This window comes from Lissotriton helveticus, chromosome 6 (assembly GCF_964261635.1).
Source record: "Lissotriton helveticus chromosome 6, aLisHel1.1, whole genome shotgun sequence".
Lineage (NCBI taxonomy): Eukaryota > Metazoa > Chordata > Amphibia > Caudata > Salamandridae > Lissotriton > Lissotriton helveticus.
The window spans coordinates 1,570,456,911-1,570,477,675 of NC_136067.1; positions in this window are offsets into that span (position 1 = coordinate 1,570,456,911).

Consider the following 20,765-nt stretch of genomic DNA (forward strand, 5'->3'; position numbering starts at 1 on the left):
GATCCCTCATACAAGTGGATCATGTCGAACCCAGGCCACAAGTGGCTCAGGTGCCAGGGCAGAGAGGGAAGCCTTATCGAGCTCCCTTCTGCAACTCACAACTGCAGGGCATTGTTCGGTTGACCCGTACCCTGGCCATAGGGACCTAGTAGAGAAGTTTCACCCACCCACAGAATTTTGGAGCAAAGCCTAACCTGGTCAGTGCAGCAAAAAGACACGCCCATTCTATCCTGTTGAACGCCATTTTGGCATCAAGAGCCATTAACAGCGCCTGATCTGCGCCCGCCAGGCTAGTCATGTGGATCACTCCATAAAGTCTCCTCAAATTAAGGCAGGTACATGGTGTGGCACAAAACCAGATTGATCCTAGTGTATGGTGGTCATAACTTCTTTACTTAAGTGCATCACCAGAATCTTAGCCGGCAACTAGGCCTCTAGATTTAGTAAGCATAGGGGTCTGTAGGAGCCGCAGTCAGTTGGGGTTTCCCTTTTTCAGTGGGCAGTCCATTAGGCCAAACAGCCTTGTCAGACTGTCGCCCCAAATGGTGGTTGCAATTCGTGCTCAGTCAGGTCTGCCTCCAAGGCCTCCACAGTGTCTCCCACAAGTGTGGGCAGAGAAAAATATTGTAGCAGTTCCTCACAATCGTTTCCCATCCTAGAACTCGAGGAGGTATTGAGTTCCTCATAGTAAGTTGCAAAAGTATCAGATATCGCCTTACCCGTAGTAAGTGGAACCCCCTCCCCATCAAGGACTCCCAACAACCACAAGCAGTCTCTGTCTCTCCTTTCAAGCCAATCAAGGAGTTTATTGGCCTTGTCACCTACATCATACAACCGAGGTTGCATTGACAGTAAGCCTGGGTGGTGAACGCTGCTCCTCCAGCAGATTTTGTGGAGTTTTACCAACTTGGGAACGCAGAGATCAGGCAAAACTCTGACTCCACGGTAGAGTGGAGTTAGCCCCTGCCCACACCCAACAAATAGTAAAAAAAAACTTCTTATCTGATCTGGCATCTCCAGGCTGCCCTCCTACTCACGTGGCCTCTCCTCCGTGCCGACCTTGTCCTCACTGGTCACAAACCCATACGTTGTATGACTTGCGAGGACAGTGTGCTGCATTGTCTGTCAGGATCTAGTTGAATACCCACGCTATAATCGTGCATGCAGAGGTACCTGGGCGTGGCGAGGGACCAGTACCCTGTGAGCCCACTCTAGTGAGAAATCGTTGGATAGCCTTGTGAGACCGAGTTTCTTCAGGATAAGGACTTCCAGGAAAATATTGACACTCTGCCCTTCCTCCCCACAAGGGACCCCCCCCCCCCATGGAAATGTTGTTGCGGCTGGCGCTGCCCTTCTGTTACTCTAGACAGGCTGTAATTGCATCGTTCTTTTGGTAAGTTTTCTAACATGCTCTTCTAGTCTGTTTGTGTTGGAAAGTAGGCCACTTATCTGTGATTCATCTGTTGTTATTTTTCAGCAATGTTGCAAACGGCAGCACGCAGCAGGGTGACATCCACAGTTACAGTGTCTAATATGAGCTCAGGCATACCTCAGAGGGCGTGTATAGTGGGCATGATTTCCCTCAGATGGGGCTCAGGTTGAGGGTCGGTCCCCTGATATGCGCAGGTCACTGTCGCACCATTGACACAGTCAGCAGGCATGGTCATGACAACTATGTATTTGTCCAAGCTATTTGTCTATGCTGGTGAAGGCCCTTGTTTCTTACCATGGCCCTGAGAGCCCCAGTGGGGTGCAGTGTACAGTTAGGCCCAATACTGCCTCAACTCTGCCCCTATTCTTACAAAACAACCTTGGTCCCCTCGCAGGGTATCAGCACCGGGGGATGCCCAAGGACCTTTCTCCAGCCCTCACATGCCCCCACCAAGGGTCTCAATGAACCAGAGAAAGGATTGTGCATTGGTAACAGTATGCTTGGGTAGCACAAATTGTTGTGAGCCAATAGTTCAGTGTCTTCAATAAATGTCACAGTGCCACAGGGAATGTTCCTTAAGTAGGAAAAGGAACAACAAAGAACAGTCCACCCATGTGGCTCATCTAGCTAGAGAAGACACGGAAGCAGGAGTCTTCAGCCTCGAACACATCCTGGTGTCCTAATACATCAACAAGTGGGATGACTAGTCTGGCTTACTCCTCAGCCTTAATCCAGGCACCTCCTCTCCTCAAAATACAGCATGGAGGAGAGGCACGCCACCTCGCCAAATAGGAACGCAGGGCCATCTCCGAGGCCCAAAGTGTAGGCCGCCACATCCGAAGGCCTCAAAACACTGCAGTCAGGTGGTGGGGGGTTTGCAGCAGTGGCATGCACCAGTCCGGTCTTTGCCTCCACTGGGCTCACCTACTGTGCTGGATGTCGAGGCAGTGGGGGATCCCATAGGCAGGGCGTACAACGATGTTTCTGGGGCACGTATGTAGGCCTCTGCTGATCTCATAGCTGGTTGCAGTCCAGGCCTGCTGCAATCAAAGGCAGCTGCTGCCAATAACATGTGCCCCATGGATCTCAGCATCCTCTTACTGTAGCGGGCAGTGCCCGCAGCCAGGTCTATACCCTCAAGGGGAAACCACAGATCCAATCATGGCAGGCTTGGTGTCAGGTGCCCACCATCTTGTGCAGGCCTTGCGGGTGCACATTTGAGTGCTGATCACTTCTTTACGGGCCCCCACCCCCCATCATAGAGCCCACAGGGAAGGCTGGTAATGTTGCGAACACCAGAATGTAATGTTGGTCTGGGCACTGCGTAGATGTCTGGCGAATATAAAGGGAATAATCACTTACGTTTATTGGAGCTTTTTCAGTGTGTAGTCATTGTTGTTGGTGCCTAGTCCTGCTCCCCTGTGTGTGCATTTTGACTGCATATGCATTGGATGCCCACATATGCAGAATAATACCATACACCCATTACAAGTGTTCAGCCCATATGTAGGCAGTCCAGACAATGGGTATATGGTACGAAAGAGACTCACCTGTATATCGCCGCACATAGGGTTGTAATCCTCAGTTTGAGGATCCTGCTATGATGGGGGACCTGGAGACAGGGATCCAAATCAGACTCTACCTGGAAGAAGAAGAAAGGGGTGAGTACGCACCCCAAATCCTTTGTCACTACCGCCTTAAGGTAGGCGGTCGGACTGCCGTGGTATGCTTGTGGATCAGGCAACTTGTTATATGCACAGAGATGCAGCTATCCTTTACCGCCCTATGATGGATGCCTTTCCCCAACGTAAACCTGGTGGTCAGCGCCTTGCTGGTGGTCTTGGCTGACCAGCCACGGTCTTCCCAAAGCCAATCCGCCCTACTCGTAATACGGCAATCCGACCAATGAGCGTGCCACGCTCAGACCGCCACCGCATAAACGGCGGTCCATGGGCCCGTCAAACTCGTAATAAGACCCTCAGATATCCAGGCCTTCTACTGGCAATCAAGCACCTAAAAGGTGATGGGACAGATGCTTGCAAATAGTGTAAACACTGCAAATCCCTCAGTATGCAATATCAAGCCATCTTTTTCACCACTCTGCCAGTCTTGGCAGTGATCCTGGCTCACAATTTTACAGATGGAGTAAAGGCAGACTGGCTGGTGGCAGACTTTCCATCTGCATGCATAGGCACATTATAACTAAGGTGAAGCATGTTGGGTTATAGTAAAGGGTTGGTTGTCATTCATTGTAATGTTCTAAAATATAAATGTTGCTTTCTAGCAAATACAAACAAAATATAACTTTCTGCTAAATAAGAACAACTTGTCACCCCTATTGTTACAAATGTATAAATGTTTTCAAAATGTGATTTTAGAATCAAGGAATAAACTTGAAAAGAATAACGAGACATAAATCAAAAAGGAATACATCTATCATATTTATTCCAAATGAGCATTCAGTCGTGTAATGGAATCCAATGGCTTTGTCCACACTAGTTCTCTGCTGGATGGTTCTTGTTTATTATCTATATCATCATGCAATGTTACCACTACCAATATGGTGAAATGTAATCGGCTAACATTATGGCAATTGTTGTTAAAATGGACAGCCACTGATGGCTTATCATTTTCAGTTCATATGCTGTTTATGTGCTCAATCAATTTTGTTTTTTTCTTATGTATCCTTTTGCCTAAGTATACTAGTCATCATGGACATTTTAACATATATATTAAATTGGTAGATTCATATGTGGCTGTTTTCTTACTAGTTTAATTTTGTTACCTTTCATAGGGAAAATTATGTATGCGCTTTTAATAACATTGTTACAACTGCAACAATTTTGACATGGTATGGTACCTTTGTACACCTTAAGTTTAGACTCATTTGTTAAATTTTTCATTTTTCCTAATAACCCTTTCCAGTTCCTACTGCGTGTGTATTCTCACAAATGAGGGGAATTCAATATTCCTCTGTAATCTAGCTCTTTCTGTAATAAAAAAGACCAGTGATTTAAGATTATCTTCTCTAGTTTCGCACTGTTCCTTGAGTATTTGGAAACAAAGATAATTCTGTATGATTTTTGGGACTAGGTTTTCTCCGTTAGCAACATAGATCTATCCATGATGTCAGTGAGATTTACTGCAGCTTGAAATAAATTATCAGGATAACCCCTTTCAAGAAACTTTGTACACATCTTGCTTTTATTAACTTCATATTCAATCATGTTTTAATGCAATTATTTTTATACTTAATAGTTGTGAACATGATAAATGTTGTTTTAATGCAAAATTGATGAAAACTATTGAAATGGAAAAGGTTATTTCATGTATGTTGGTTTAACATAAATATTTGTGTTCAATTGGTCTTTCTTCAATGTTATTTCTACATATGGGAATCAGATTTATTTTCATCGATCACATGGGTAAAAACAATGCAAGAATCCAATGAATTCTAAATACTCATGGGCTCATTCAATTCAAGTTGAGTTCCTTTCTAAAGTAAAAAATGTCATCTATAAATCTCCTGACAACAAAAAGAGTTCCAGAGGGTCTAGGACAAGGTGTGAGTCTATAGTAAGCAGAAAACAGTCAAAACATAGGACCCCACACCTACTACCTACACAGTGACAACTCAGTGGATGATCAAAAGTACCCATCAGTCACCACTCGAAACCGCCCTTCATCATTTGGGATTTCCTGAAACCATCCATATAAGTTGGTAGTATACAAACGTGAGGAGACTAGATGGTGAATAGTTCTCCCCCGCTGAGTAGTAATAGTATGGTTTGCCACTTTCTAAGACTAATAAGTGGTGAGGCGTGGTGTGACTGAGGGTGTGCAGTGCAAAGAACCAAAAATAACGTGAAAAGATATTAGAAAAATGTGTCTAAAATTGGATAAGGGAGCATAGACAAACTTTATTGAGATGATGCTCGCTTCGCCAAATTTAAAAATTATTATGTGAAGACAGTTTGAAAAATGCGCTCTCTAGAGGTGGAACCAGGCCAACATGTTTCAGCAATTTAAGGACATGGTTGTCCTTGCTTTCATCAGGACCTCATAACAATCAAATGCTACTGCAACCAAATTATATAAGTGAAAATATAAAACAGACAAGTACAATAAATCACCTGCAGTCTCCAGGTAAAAGAGTCTTGTCCTAGCTCACAGCTAGTGTTGTTCACGTAGTCTGTGAGACGTGAAGACCTCACCCCACCTGGCAGTGGCTCAGGATTAGAGTGAAGCACCGCTCTAACCGTCGGTACTTCTTTGCCGGCGTCCGAACCGACTGGGGAGGCTGTGAGCCTGGTTCCACCTCTAGACAGCGCATTTTTCAAACTGTCTTCACATAATAATTTTTAAATTTGGCGAAGCGAGCATCATCTCAATAAAGTTTGTTCTATGCTCCCTTATCCAATTTTAGACACATTTTTCTAATATTTTTTCACGTTATTTTTGGTTCTTTGCACTGCACACCCTCAGTCACACCACGCCTCACCACTTATTAGTCTTAGAAAGTGGCAAACCATACTATTACTACTCAGCGGGGGAGAACTATTCACCATCTAGTCTCCTCACGTTTGTATACTACCAACTTATATGGATGGTTTCAGGATATCCCAAATGATGAAGGGCGGTTTCGAGTGGTGACTGATGGGTACTTTTGATCATCCACTGAGTTGTCACTGTGTACCGTGTTGGTAGTCGGTTTGGGGTCCTATGTTTTGACTGTTTTTTGCTTACTATAGACTCACACCTTGTCCTAGACCCTCTGGAACTCTTTTTGTTGTCATGTATTCCTGGGGATCGTTCACAGAGTCTGGTCTTTAAATATTCCCCTGGGTCCTACCTCACCGTAATGTTTATGTTATCTATAAATCTCCAACAGTTTGTTAGATGTTATTTGCATGGTTGTTTGGAGAGCATGTTTTTGTCCTTAAATTGGTTTATGAACAGATTGGCATAACAAGGTTTAGCAAAATTGCCTTTTGAAGTGCCTGCGAGTTGCAAATAGTAATGCTCATTCCATTTGAAATTGCTGTGATACAATGTAAAGTGTATCGATTCAATGATGAAGATCTTTAAGTCTTCCTCAATGGGACTGTTCAACAGAGCTTCCTCAATGACCGATAGTCCTAGATTGTTCGGTAATTCCTTGACATCTATGGTACAAAGTAGTGTTTCATGCATGTCTACTGTTTCCAGACTTTGTAATTTCCTTCAGAAATCTGTTGTGTCTTTGAAATATGATTGACTGTCTTTTACACTTTGTTGTAGACAATGATCAAGGGTTTTGCCTATTGGTTCATGAAGTGATCTTCATGTAGATACTATGGGTCTGAATGGTGGATTACTGACATTCTTAATAACATCTCAAGCATCTGAGGGCAAAACGTCAACCGGAGATGAAGAGTGCATCAATGGAATGAGTGCAACACGAACACCCACTAGATAAGGTAACTAAGGGCCAGATGTAGGTTGCCCAATACCGGTCGGTAACGGCCGAAATTACCGAATTTTGGCCGTTACCGACCGGTTTTGGGCATTTTGAATGTAGGGGAGGATTTGGTAAATAAAGAATCGGTATTTACCGATTCGGTATTTACTGAATCATCATTTACCGATCGGTATTTACCGAATCGGTAAATGACATGTAGGAAGCACTTTGAAGAGTGCTTCTGTGCTTTAAGGATTCGTTATTGGTGGTAAATAACGAATACCTCTGCAAATGCAAATCTGTGCATTTACACCTGTGCTATGTGACAGACATACATGCCCTTAGGGCATGTATGTGTGCCACATGTGCACACAAGCACTATTCAGGGGTGCAACAGGGTGTTAAATTGCCACCCTGCCACCCTTGACTCTTACCCTATTTTACAGAATCAGCCTCCAGGCACATAGAAATGAATGGCAATTACCGAATCAGTAAATACCGATTCAGTAAATACCGAATCTTAACGATTCAGTAATTTTTACCGAATTATTAGCTACATAGGATTTACCAATTCTAATATACCCAATTGGTAAAATTCTGTATTTTAGAATCAGTAAATCCTATTTACCTACATCTAGCCCTACATGCCCGTTGATAAAAATTAAAATTATCAAGAAATGGCTTCTACATCCAGCATAGACAAAGTGTATTTCTTACACAGAAATCCAGTTTCAAACACAAAACCAGAAGAGCAGGAACTCACAGAGACACAAGCAAGAATTCAGGAGAGAATCTAATGGATAATAGTTTAAAAGCCAGCATATCTAAGTGAGCGTTGACTGCCATGGAGATTATAGTTTTGAAAAAAGCCACTTCTTTTGTACCCACTTATCATAGACATGAATTTGAGATGGAAGCGTGTTTTCCATATTTATGTGCATATGACAAATGCAACCCTTTTTTGAAAATATAATGGACAAACCAACTGAGAGCCAAAACGTACTCCCAGTCACTAAGTACTAGAAACCTTTGAAATTGTTGTAAACACTGACATCATGAAAATAGCATCAAAAAGTCACGCCATCACAATTTACGCAGAAATGCAACTCAGCAGTGTGAACAGATTAGCTGAAAATTCAACCTGAATGTTCAATGTGGCTGACAAAGAAGGAGCTCTGATGGTAATAGACAGCAATTTAAATTTACTCAATGTAGATAAACCAGTTCCTGAAAGCAACGCTTACATGGTACTTAAGGATAATCCTACAAAATAATTTTCCAGGATATTAGGAACTTTCTGAATGAAGCTGTGAACAAAGGTATCTGTCTTAAAAAAATACAAGATTTTTTAACACAGCACCATTCATGAGTTCCAGGCATTCAAATGGAAGCAATCCACCATTAAGAATCTTAGTATCTTAAAGAAGATCAATTAATTTACCAGTAGGCAAATATCTTGATCAGTATTTAGAACAAAGTGCGCAAGTTTGTAAATTCTATCTAAAAAGACACAGCAGTCATGTTAAGGAAGTTACAAAGACTGGAAACAGTAGACATGAGTGAAATACTACTTTGTACCATAGACATCACATATACATCATTACAATGCAATCTTGGACTATAAGCTATTGAGGATGCTCTGTTGAAATGTCCCATTGAGGAAGTATAAACATCTTTATCATTGAATTGATTCACTTTACATTGCATCACTGCTACTTTGAATGGAATGGGTGTTAATATTTACCACTCACAGTGACATCAATGGTTAATTGTGATGCACCTTCTTAAGCCAATCTGTTCATAAATTGTATTTAGTAGGACAAACTTTTACCCAAACAGCAATGTAAACAGCATCTAACAAAGAGATGTATCTATTGCATTTTCCAACCATGGAAAGGTACTCAACATACATTACATGATACCATGATTATATGGAATTCAGTGAATACCTGTGTTGGATTCATACAGAAGCTCAATGAAACAAAAATGTAAACCAACAGACAGAAAAAACCTTCTCTGTTTCAACAGTTTTCATCAATTTTCATTTAAACAACATTAACGGTATTCACAAATATTATGGAAAAAAAGAAATGCATCAAACATGAATGATTATGAATTGGATCAAAAGCATAATGTGTACCAAATTTCATGAAAGAGGTTATCCTGATCATCTAATTCAAGCTGCAGTGAAATGACTGATGCCATTGAGACATCTATGTGGCTAATCGGGAAAATTGAGAGCCTGATTACAATCTTGCCTGATGGGTTACTCCGTCACAACTTTGACAGATATCCCGTCTGCTGAAATATAAAGGATATGATAAGATTTATATTTCACTGACAGAATATCCAATGTGATGGAGTAACCTGTCTGGCAAGATTGTAATCAGGCACTCAGTCCCAAAAATCACACTGAATAGTCTTTGTTTCGAAGTACTCTCTGAACAGTGCTATTCCAACACAAGATGAACTTAAATCCCTGGTCTTTATCACAGCCAGACCCTTATCTCGGAGCTTTATTTGATGCCCCTCAAATGTGTCCATATTAACTTTCTAGGAACTTGAAAGGGTTACAAGGAAAAAAGAAAGTCTAGCAAACGATTCTGACCCTAAGGTATACAAAGGTACTGTACCCTTTCACAGTTATGGTAATTGTAACAATATAATTTATTGAGCTGAACATTTACATTTATTATTATTATCATTTGTTAGGCGCTATGAATCATCCCTGAGGGCCTCTCTTGGTGCCATAGCATCAGTAAACAGTATGCAAAGCTATGTCAAGGTTAATAATTGAACAGCCATGTTTTAAGAAATTTTCTGAACTGAGTGAAATCATTACAAGAGCGAATGTATAATGGCAACCGATTCCAATGGTGAGGAGCCAAGAAAGAGAAGAAGCGACCTCCCAGTCTTGTTTAATGAGTACGTTTGGGACACAACAATAGCTGTTCACTAGATCTAAGCTGACTATTTGGAATATACGGCTGTAATTTATTTTTCAAATAGCATGGTTCCCTTCCTTGCATGGTTTTAAAAACCAGACATATGAGCTTGAAGAGTGCCCGCTTTTTTATGGGCAACAAATGAAAAAGGTGCAGTAGAGGTTCGGATGGGGAACGTGGTGGAATATTGAGGGTGAGGTATTCTGCACCACCTGAAGCCTGGAAAAAGGGCCTTCATTCATACTGACCTTTAGGGAATTTCCATAGTCCAGGTAGCTCACTATCAAGGCTTGGATAAGGGACTTTCTGGCAGGCTGAGTGATCCAGTGAAACACCTTCCTAAGCATGCGCATGAAGCTGAAGTACATGCCCGATATAATTTTAACATGTTCATCCATAGATAGGCCATCATCAGCATCGGAGGTGGTCCCAGTTCTGGAGGGCACCAATCTAAAGACCAGACTGAGTAGGCTTTCCCAAACAGGAGAATCGCAGTCTTATTTGTATGAAGTTGGAGAACATTTTCTGTCATCCTTTGAAGGACAACAAAATCAAACTATAATTAACAGCCACATGTGACTCTACCAATGTAATATATATGTTACAATGTGTGCGTTGACTAGGATACGAGGGTAAAAGTAACCAATACAATTAAAATCAGGCTGATTGAGCTCAAGAGCAACATAAAATCTAAGAATGATAAGTCATCTTTGGCTCTCCATTTCAACTATGTCCAAAAGAATTGTTTATGCCATTCCTCTCGTTTTAGAGTCACAAGTTCAGCAAGAGGCTGCGTCCTGCTACGGCCTTTTTGGTTTATAGTTGGGAACTCATTTGTTGGATTGTAATGCCCTCACACACCTTTTCAGGTGTCATGCTTCATCATATGGGCTGCTCCTCATTGGGTCGGCGGTGCAATACCCAACAGGCTTCCTCGAAAGGGACACTTTATCGGAGATTTTTTTCCAACAGCCGTAAGGTGAAGTGCGGGTGTGGGGCCAGAACCGTGTAGATGTGTAGTGGTGAATTTAAAATAGGATTGGGAGTACCTAGCATGAATTAATTTATTCTGGGGGTCTCCTATCCTAGTTAAAAACAGTGAACAAACCTCTCATCCTAGTGTTATGTCTTGTGGTGGAGTGTCCTTTGTTAAGAATTGTTGGTCAACATGTTTCTCACTTCTCGTAGACTATACTAGCAATTCTTCAGGACCAGGAGAAGGAACTATCTACACTTACTGATACTAGTATGAGAATTACTCACTGGCAAATTAATTTTATTGAAGAAGTACCTCATGTAACCTGGATCTACCCTATTCAGTAAATTCCCCAGGCATCATCACTACCCGGCGGATCACGCATAAGGTTTAGCTCCTATGTGTGCAAGAGGTTTTCAGCGTTATGTTTCACCCACGACCTGCCCTATTCGCCATGGTCATAATATTACCCAATTGGACTTTACCATATTGGAGGTAGTAATATTGCATGATGGTACAGACAATTAGTAAAAACTATCCAGAAGGTATAGTATGGACACAGCGTTTAGTTTCCATTATCCTGAAAGGAATTAATTTTTCATTTGGAATATATGTGTGTTTTATAATCGGCGTAAGCCCTTTGAAATTGATGTCTACTTCTTGAAAAAAAATTCACATGATGTAAAGATTTATACATTTTGTAACACTAGGGGTGACATGTTGTTCCTATTTAGCAGGAAGTTACATGCTGTTCGTTTTTTGCAGAAAGTTACATTCATATTTTAGAACATTACACAAATGGCAACTAGTATTCCATAATCCAAGATGCATCTTCTTAGTTATTATATGCCTACCCTCATATTTTGATATGCAAATCATTGTTTATGATTCAAGGACTTCCTATGCACAAACTTCAGTAATAGCACTAAAAGGTGGATCCCTATAACTCAACTATCTTTGTTTTTTAATATGGTAACCATACTATGAACCAAGTTGGGGATTCAGTCCTACCTCTATGCATTTACATATCCACTAGACAAAGTAGACTCTTTTCCATTTACATATTTAATGTCAGATAAACACCAATATGGTGGTTGGCACTCTTGACCCATTACAAATGAGGGACACGCACAGACACGCATATCGATCTGACATGGAACAGTAAGTGTCAGTCTCTTTACATTTAGCATTTGTGGGTTTTCTACGTCTGTAGAAACCATATAAATATTACAATCTCATTAACAGATGTACATGTATTTTCAACACATTACAGAAATCGGACTTTTATCTAGGAAACTGAAAAAGGTTATCTAGTCATAATTGACAACCCACCACAAATACAATGACATGCATTTAACAATGCTTGATTAGTACAGGACAGTTGCATTTAAAACATCATTGGGGTCCCGCTGACGGGAGTCGAAGCAGGAGGCCCTACACTACACTCTCCAGGTGTCTTTGCTGCAAGGATGGCTGCTGCTGCCACACTTGCTGCACCTGGAGTTGCTTTATTGAGGTTACAGAGGCCCTCAGTGTGGAATGCGCTGACAGGAGGTGAGGGAATGGGCACTGCTCTACACGCCCCAGGTGTCTGTGCAGCCAGGAGGGTGCTGCTGCTGCACTTCCTGCACCTGGAGGTGCCTAATTGGGGCTAAAGAGGCAAGCAGCATGGGACAAGCCCTGTTGTGTGCCCGTGCGGAGAGCTGGCCTGTTTGCACCCATCTGTGGCCGGTTGAGGCTGGGCTGGGCCCCTGTCTCTCATACCTGGTTTCTTGGGTTTCCAGGACCATCTGCATACCCAGCCTCTCACCCATCAGCATTGGGAGCCTATGCATGTGGCCCTGTGAAGTTCAGGCAAGTCTCAACTTATTTTCTCCTTTGTGCATTCACATTTAATCATGGGAAAAACAGACCTTGTGATGTATTCCTATAGGTTCTGTATCGATCCCCCTATTCCTGACCCTATTCTGGTTAACAAACTAACAAGTTAACTAGCAGCCATCCCATGAGGCAGAAAACCCCCATGATGCAGGAACCGTTATCTGATAAAGCCACACTACGGCACAGGAACGTGTTATCTGATTAGGTCATAACGCTTGCCATCTAATTAGACAAGCGATATTCCTCCAGCCCCTGATAAGGCATACGGAGTTCTCAAAACAAATAAAACCTATGACAACCTGGGAAAAACCCTGCGGCCATTGTTTTGATTTCACCGAGAACTTCAGCAAAAGAATGTGCTAACGACCTGGTCGTATGACATCCTTATTGACGTATCTATGTCCATCCTTACGTCAATCTCGGCACCTTAAAGGTATAAATATTACCGATATTGCCCTATGCAAACACACGCGGTGGTGACGAGATCGGAGCAGCCAGACTTGCCGAAGCCCAGAGCAGAGCAGACCCCGCTGGCGCAGCCCCGCCTTCCTGACGCGCTGAGAACGAGACGCTGCTTTCTCCTGCCGAGAAATCCAGCTCCGGCGCTTCCGGGTAGCCCTCGCAGGCAGCCTGGAATATCGAGGCCAGAGACGAGAGATACCATCCCTCATCCATCCTAGATTCCAGGTACAGAACTGAATAACCCCTCACAGAGAATTCTTTAGTCAGTCACTTGGCAAAACAAACTTAACTTAAACTGTAACTTTCTATTCCCGCCCACGCATTAGACTTAGGTCAGGTACACTGGGTAGGCGTAGTTAGAAACACCAGTTGACTACGATTAGTCAAATGTATATGTGTATGTAATATATCTTATTCATTTTAAACCTCATATGGCTTAGAAACCATATCAATGTTTTTACAGTATTATTTTATACTTCTGCTTTTAATGTATGCACTTTACTTAACCATAAGTATTGCAATAATATCGATCCATTTCTCTTGTATGAGAAAAGAGACTGATCAATAAATAACATCTTTTATTGAACACGCCCGTCTCTTCCTTTTCTCTACAATCTGATGAGACTAAGAATGCACGTACTGACTGAGTAAAATAAATTGCCTTTTGTTCACACGACTCTCGAGATACACTCTTGATTAGGGGAGAGCAAAGTTGTCATGTTCTATGGTTGTCAGAAACTAAATCCCTTCTTGTCTATCCAGGGAGGTTCAACTCCTCCTTGCCTATTCGAGGAAGTTTCTAGTGAACTCTGAGCTAGCTGGCAAACCCAAAACTTTAAGTCTAATATTGACAGTAGTAGACCTAGTTAATGTCTGGTCTAGGCCTATACTATTGAAGGTATTATTCCAATGCGCAGAGCCTATTGGGATAATAGGAACTACACTACATGGCGCCCAACGCGTTTGGAAGGGCGATAAAACTAACGTAAGACATTTAGAGTAACTCAGTCGTGCTTTCTCACTCAGACCCCTTTTCCCATAATACTCCAAAGACGTCTGGAGTGGGTGAAAGGTAATATCCGCCAAACCTCGCAGGAGGAAACTCCTATGTATGGTACTTGGTTTAGTCAACGTTGAAGGATAAACAGTTCCAAAATATTGTGCATCTAATCTTTGTTTCCATAAGAAACCTGATCTGCAAACAAACAAAGTAACCATCCTGTTGGTAAAATGGTAGACAGTGATGATGAAAGAGAGGCAGTTAGATTAGCAACTGAACTCGCAGCAGCTGATACTGCACTGCAAGAAGCAGACCAGGATATAATACTCATCCCGGTCATCAAAAGGAAATCTATAACCTTAAAACTTATAGAAAATGGACTGACACCTAGAGGTGGTACAGTCATATTCGTAATTGAGGCACACGAATATCGGCAGACAGAGGTATACTATTCATGGATACATTTTCCAGCAGCAAATGCTGTAACAAAGTACTTCCACTATTACAAAACAGAGGAACCTCCTGAAGAGTATACTCCTTTCGAGGAGGTGGAAGTACCACTTAAATTTCAAGAGCACCTGCTCTTATTTAATGGCGCCCTAAAACACAATAATCACATCACCAGGCTCGGTCCTTTAGGTAGACCAGGAGCAACGTGGCCGGCCCTAGCCGGATACACACCACATCCAGAGTTCGAAAGGATGCCTGCAGCAGATCTTTTAGTACAACTAAAACAATTAATAAAGATACATAGACAATTAGTCCAATATGTGATGCGGACTTCAACAATTCAGCCAGCAATTAAAATTCCACAGCTGACCCCTCACCAGGGAAACACAAATAAAATTACACCACAGAACATACAATTGTGCCTAGGTAAAGTACCAGCTAAACGGGAACAAATACCATTCTGGTTAGCACAAAAAATCACCCAAATAGAGGCTGTGTTTCCAGACACCACCCCGTTAGAAAAACACGGGATTCTGACTATCTGTCTTCCAATGGGAATCGCACCACACATTGAGGACTGTGACACTTGGGGTACAGTCTTTGCTTCCATCTACACAAAAACGCATGGTGTTCCATCCATTTCGGTAATACCAGATGTGCTAAAACAAATTCAAGACGAATATGGTCCAGAACCCGCTTTAACTCTTGGTATGAAATTACTAAAAGACTTCAAGCAGGTCTCGGCTATATTATTAGCCAACATAAAGGGAGAAGCAGCAAACGTGGCGATCCGCCAGAAGCTAAAAGAGACAGATATAGCAGACCAACCAGCTGAAATTGCCAGAATCATAGAAAAATCCTATGAGGAACTAGGTAGAGATAGTTTAGGTGGAATACCAGTAAAACCACAACTGATTGAAAGTCCTGAAAAAATATTTTTTAATAATAACTCAACATCACAAAAAAAGAGCTGGGATGGAAACAAACAATCCAATCCTAAAGAAAAGAAATTCCAGTCCAGAGGAACGTCTCCTAGGCGAAGAGAAAAATCTCCGAACCAAAGACACAGGTCACCCCAGAGTGACCCCTCTGGGAAAAGATATAACCTTAGAAATAGGGATAATATAAAGAAGCCTGATAGATATCAAGACATTGATACACGTCCCTCTCAATCTTTTCAGACTTCCTCGCAGAAATCGGAAAGAAGAGGACGATCAGAACAAAGAGAAGAGCACGCCAAGTCCAAAGACAAGGAACCTGCTCAGCTAAAAAAGAAATTACAATTTCCAAAAAAGAAGGTAGCCAGTATCAAGGTAGTTAACAATGCCGAGAATACTGAGGACACAACTGAAAAACGGAGAATGGGCTCAGACAATGCTAGACAGCGCAGCAGAAGTGAGCATAGCTCGCAAAGTCCTTATGAATCATCTGGAGACAGTGGACACGAATGAATATCTTCAAGTGGAAACTGCAGACACCAGAGTTAGCAAACCTCACAAAATATATGAAATAACTTTACGTATAGAGGGGGATAAGACTAGAAAAATAAGGGGACTATTTTGGGATAATCTCTCCAAGGGCTATGACATCCTTCTAGCTGAAAAAGACTGGCCACCAGAGTTTGTCAGGGAGTGCCCTCATGGCGAAGAAATAATTATGCTTGCCTTCTCAAATCATATCCCAATTCATAAAAAATACACACTTGCCAGAAAGTGGGCAGTAGCTCAAGCTCCTGCTTTATATAAAAATCATGTAGGATGGGATGAGGACTCTCCTCCTCACAAAATCCAGTTAAAATCACAACCTACTGCACAAAGGCAGTACCCAATTAAGCAAGAAGATAAAAAACAGGTAAAAGAAATCCTAGATCAGCTAGAATACCAGGGGGTGATTGAAACTTGCACCTCACAAATGAACAACCCTTTGTTTCCGGTCTCCAAACCAGACAATTCATATCGTCTAGTTTTGGATTACCGACACCTTAACTCATGTTGCAAAACTTTTGCAGTGCAAAACTCACATAGTGCTGCACTAATGAATAACATAGTGCGCAAAAAATACAAAACAACATTAGACATCTCTAATGGATTCTTTTGTCAAAACATAGCACCAGAGAGCAGATATTTGTCTGCATTCTCAATAAATGGCACTCAAAAACAATTCTGTTGGTTAGCCCAGGGGTACAAGAACAGCCCGGGAGTATTCTCAGCGAGAGTAACAGAATTACTACAAACATATGACGACGAAGCATTATCGTATGTCGACGACATATACTTAACAGATGATGACTTGGAGACTCACTTGAAGAGAGTGAACACCATAATACTTGGGTTCGCAGCAGAGGGTTACAAATTCAACTTTAAAAAATCCAGAATTGCCCATCTGACAGTCCTGTTCTTAGGATATGAATTATCAAGTGAAGGCAAAAGCCTGGCTGACAATTTTCTAGAGAAATGTGCCGTACTCCAAGCACCTAGAACACTAAAAAACCTACAGTCAATTCTAGGCTTCCTAAATTTCGGAAGAACATACATTGCAAATTACGCAGAAAGGGTCAAACCCCTTTATGATCTAATAAAACCAGATTTTAAAAGAACCAATTGGACTCAAATACACACAGAAATTCTGAGATCCTTACAAACAGACATGCTAATTAAAACAAAATTAGAAACACGTGATAACACACGCAATCTTGTAATTCGAGTCATCCCAGGAAGATGCGGATTCACATACCTGACCTCTAATGAGGGAGAAAAGGTACCAATTGCATTCAAATCACACTTGTACACAGAAGCTGAACAGAAATTCAGCATTAAAGAAAAAATTGTTCATGCAGTTCAAACCGCAATAGCTAGAGAAAAAGATCAAGCTGACGGTAGACGTATCATAGTCAGAACAGCAGAATCAGCCTTTGAGGCATTATCAACACCGTGTAATTTACCAACAACAACATTGAATCCGGAATGGATACAATGGGTGAATTCCATTACAACGGACAAAGTATACTACTACTTTGATCCAGAACTAGAGGAACTAAAAAATCTAGAATATGAAAGAACATTCCCTCTGCCAATCGACATTCTGCCCTTACGACAATACGCTTGTGTAATCTATACAGACGGACATGCTCAACCCTCCGTTTGGGGAGAACAAGCATACAACCCAACATGTGAGATTACAAAAGAAGTGTGGCGCGGAGGTAAACTAAGACCTCTATTAACAAAAACACACTCAGTAGAAACTAATTCAGAACAACAGACTGAAATAATAGCATTGAAAATGGCGCTAGATAATGCGGATCGCGAATTCCCGACACTTATAGTGTCCGATTCATATTACTGCGTCAAATCATATAACAACGATTTGCAGACATGGATTCAAAACGGTTACAAAGATGACACAGATGCAACAATAAAGCAAAAACTGCTTTGGGAACAAATAGCTCTTTTACAAAAAGAACTACCAAAGACTCACGTGACACACTCACTGAGTCATCAGCGTGATGGCGTTCACGTTGCAGGGAATTCATTGGCTGAGACAGCCACAGCGGTAGCAACTAAATCGGCTTCCGTAGTTCGAAAAAAGCGTACAGTGAAGTATATTGACGGTGAAACAGTGCTGGCAGTGAAAACGTCATCAAACGGCGACTGCTCAGCGCTACCGATCAACTATCCACTCAATTATACATACATAATCGATGCAAACTCCGTCCCTTTTGCTCGAATCCCTGGAGTGGGGGATAGAGTGATTCCAAACATGGGCAGGAGAAACTTGTTAATCGCAGACGCACATATGGGCGAGGGTCTCAGACACCTAAAACTAAAAGATTCTCTGGAAGAACTACAATCAAGGTACTGGTGGCCAGGCATGAGCCTGCATCACACCATGTTTGTAAAAAAATGCCCCAACTGCAACAGGAATCGCAGTGGTGAGAGAAACGGTGTAATACCGTGTCGTTTCACTCCAGAAAAAATCAACAGTAAAAAGCAAGGCTTGCGATTAACATATACAGGCTAGTTTCCACTTATAATGTAGATCACCAGCACTCGGCTGACGTCTGGACTGTTATACAAAGATTTGCGAGTCTAAATGGCATATACGCTAAGAGCATGCTACGTTTGACCATTGTTTTCACTCTAGCCCTCCAGCCTGAGGGGAAACATGGCCAAATGAGCATAGCACAGCGGGAATCTTCTCACTTCCTTCCTGAGGGATACGGGATGGTGTAAAGAAAAAACCAAGGCATAAAGCAATCTATAACGGAAAGGATATTAGGTTCGGGAGCTGGGTGGGTCAAACATCTAATAAGTGTCCAACGTAGTCTAAATAACCTGCCAAGAAATTCTCTGAAGGGATTCAGTCCGTACGAATTATTATTTGGAACTAGGATGTTAATCTCTGACCTTGACAGTCAGACTTCAGTGGTAAAGGAAAAAAAGCTTTGATATCAAAGATCGTTTGGCTATTTTACAGGACTTAAACGAAACAAGAAAAGACCTGAGCAACATAAAGTTGAAACAGCAGCCAACAACCACTGAAGAACCACCACCTGTCCCAGCAAGACCTGTCTGGATTCCAAAAGTCGGGGATCTAGTCAGAGAAAAGATCGCGGTAAAGAAGGAATTTGGGCCTTCTTACAGAAAAGCAGTTCCTGTCTTGTCTGTCAACGGGACAAGATCAGTAGTACTACCGCCGCTTGCTGGTAAAAAGGAGAACCGAGTTGTATCCATCGACCTGGTAAAACCACAATCATGTGGCCGATAACAAATAGTAGGCCAAGTGGACTCCCCATAAGTAGCAGAACACCAAGGTTCGCTACCAGTACAGAGGTCCTAACAAAGAGGCTAATCACATTCGAAACGCCTACAGAAGAACAACAAGGACTATGCAACAATGCAATGGAACTTAGACCTCTGAACACCCAAATAAAAACATTTAGCAGAGACACACCAACCTATAATGAAGTAACAAACGACTATGCAAGAAACAGTAATCCTGAAGCAATTGGAACAATTGACAGAACTGCATCCGGCTACTTCATAAACTTCGATGATTCCTCCGAAGGCTTCACTGAATCAAAAACACAGCCATCATCAAAAACCTTTAAAGATAAAGCTAAAGAACTTTTGAAACAACTGAAAGAAACATATCTGATTTCTCCATGGATTGAATTTTGGGTGGGTTTTGGTGCATTTATCCTCATACTTTGGCTCATCATGATACTAACTTTGGGACGCTTCATTGAGGGAAAATATGCTAAAATGGACACAGCAAGTCAGAAAATCAACTTGATCCTCAAACCACACACATCTTCACACGTCGAGAAAAGAGAACTTTCTTCTGTCAACTTCACAGCCAATCCTATACCGGGTGGGGTAGCATGGGAAAATACTGACTACGAAATCTATGGTCCGGTTGAAATCCTGAAATATCCACACCAAATTAAAATCTCATTGAGTGACTTCGTAAAACCAAGCACATTTGCTGATGATTGGGACTTTGAAAGTATAAACAATATGATGGCTGACTTAGTGATGTCTGCTAAATTTACCAAACATGATTATTTGCAGGGTTCTACAAATTATGATAGTATGTATTGCTACAACCACTATGGTAACCATTTTTTACATAGATCTGCACAACCTAGAAATGTTTTAAATTATAATCAATGGGAACATTGTGCAACCCCTCCAAAAGGAAGCTCAAGAACCGTTTATGACAAATATTCATACTTTTCAGGTTTTAACATAAGTAATGCTGAAACATTTTATTTCAAATTGTCAAATAAGACAGGGACAAAGACCATGATAACCAACACAAAATTGATATATTCAGACTCATTCTTTGAACAAATGAATACTTTTGGTTTTGATTATTGGGACAAAAATGTTGAATTGAAAAGTGTTTGGGGCACAAAAGAATGGCAAGTACAGGGTATAGAATCTTTGTTTAGAGCCTGCATGATCCCAGAACAAATTATATTTTTAAATGACACTGTTCAACAAACTACCTGTCTTGGCTTAGCCAAAATCAAAGACCTAAATAAACCGTCTATTCCAAAACCAACAATGAACAGCAATAGCTCTACAGATGAGGAGCTAGACATAAACTATGTATTAAACCAAAACAGAACACATCCAGATTGGAAACAGTGGTTGATCTGGCCCACAGATACTAAT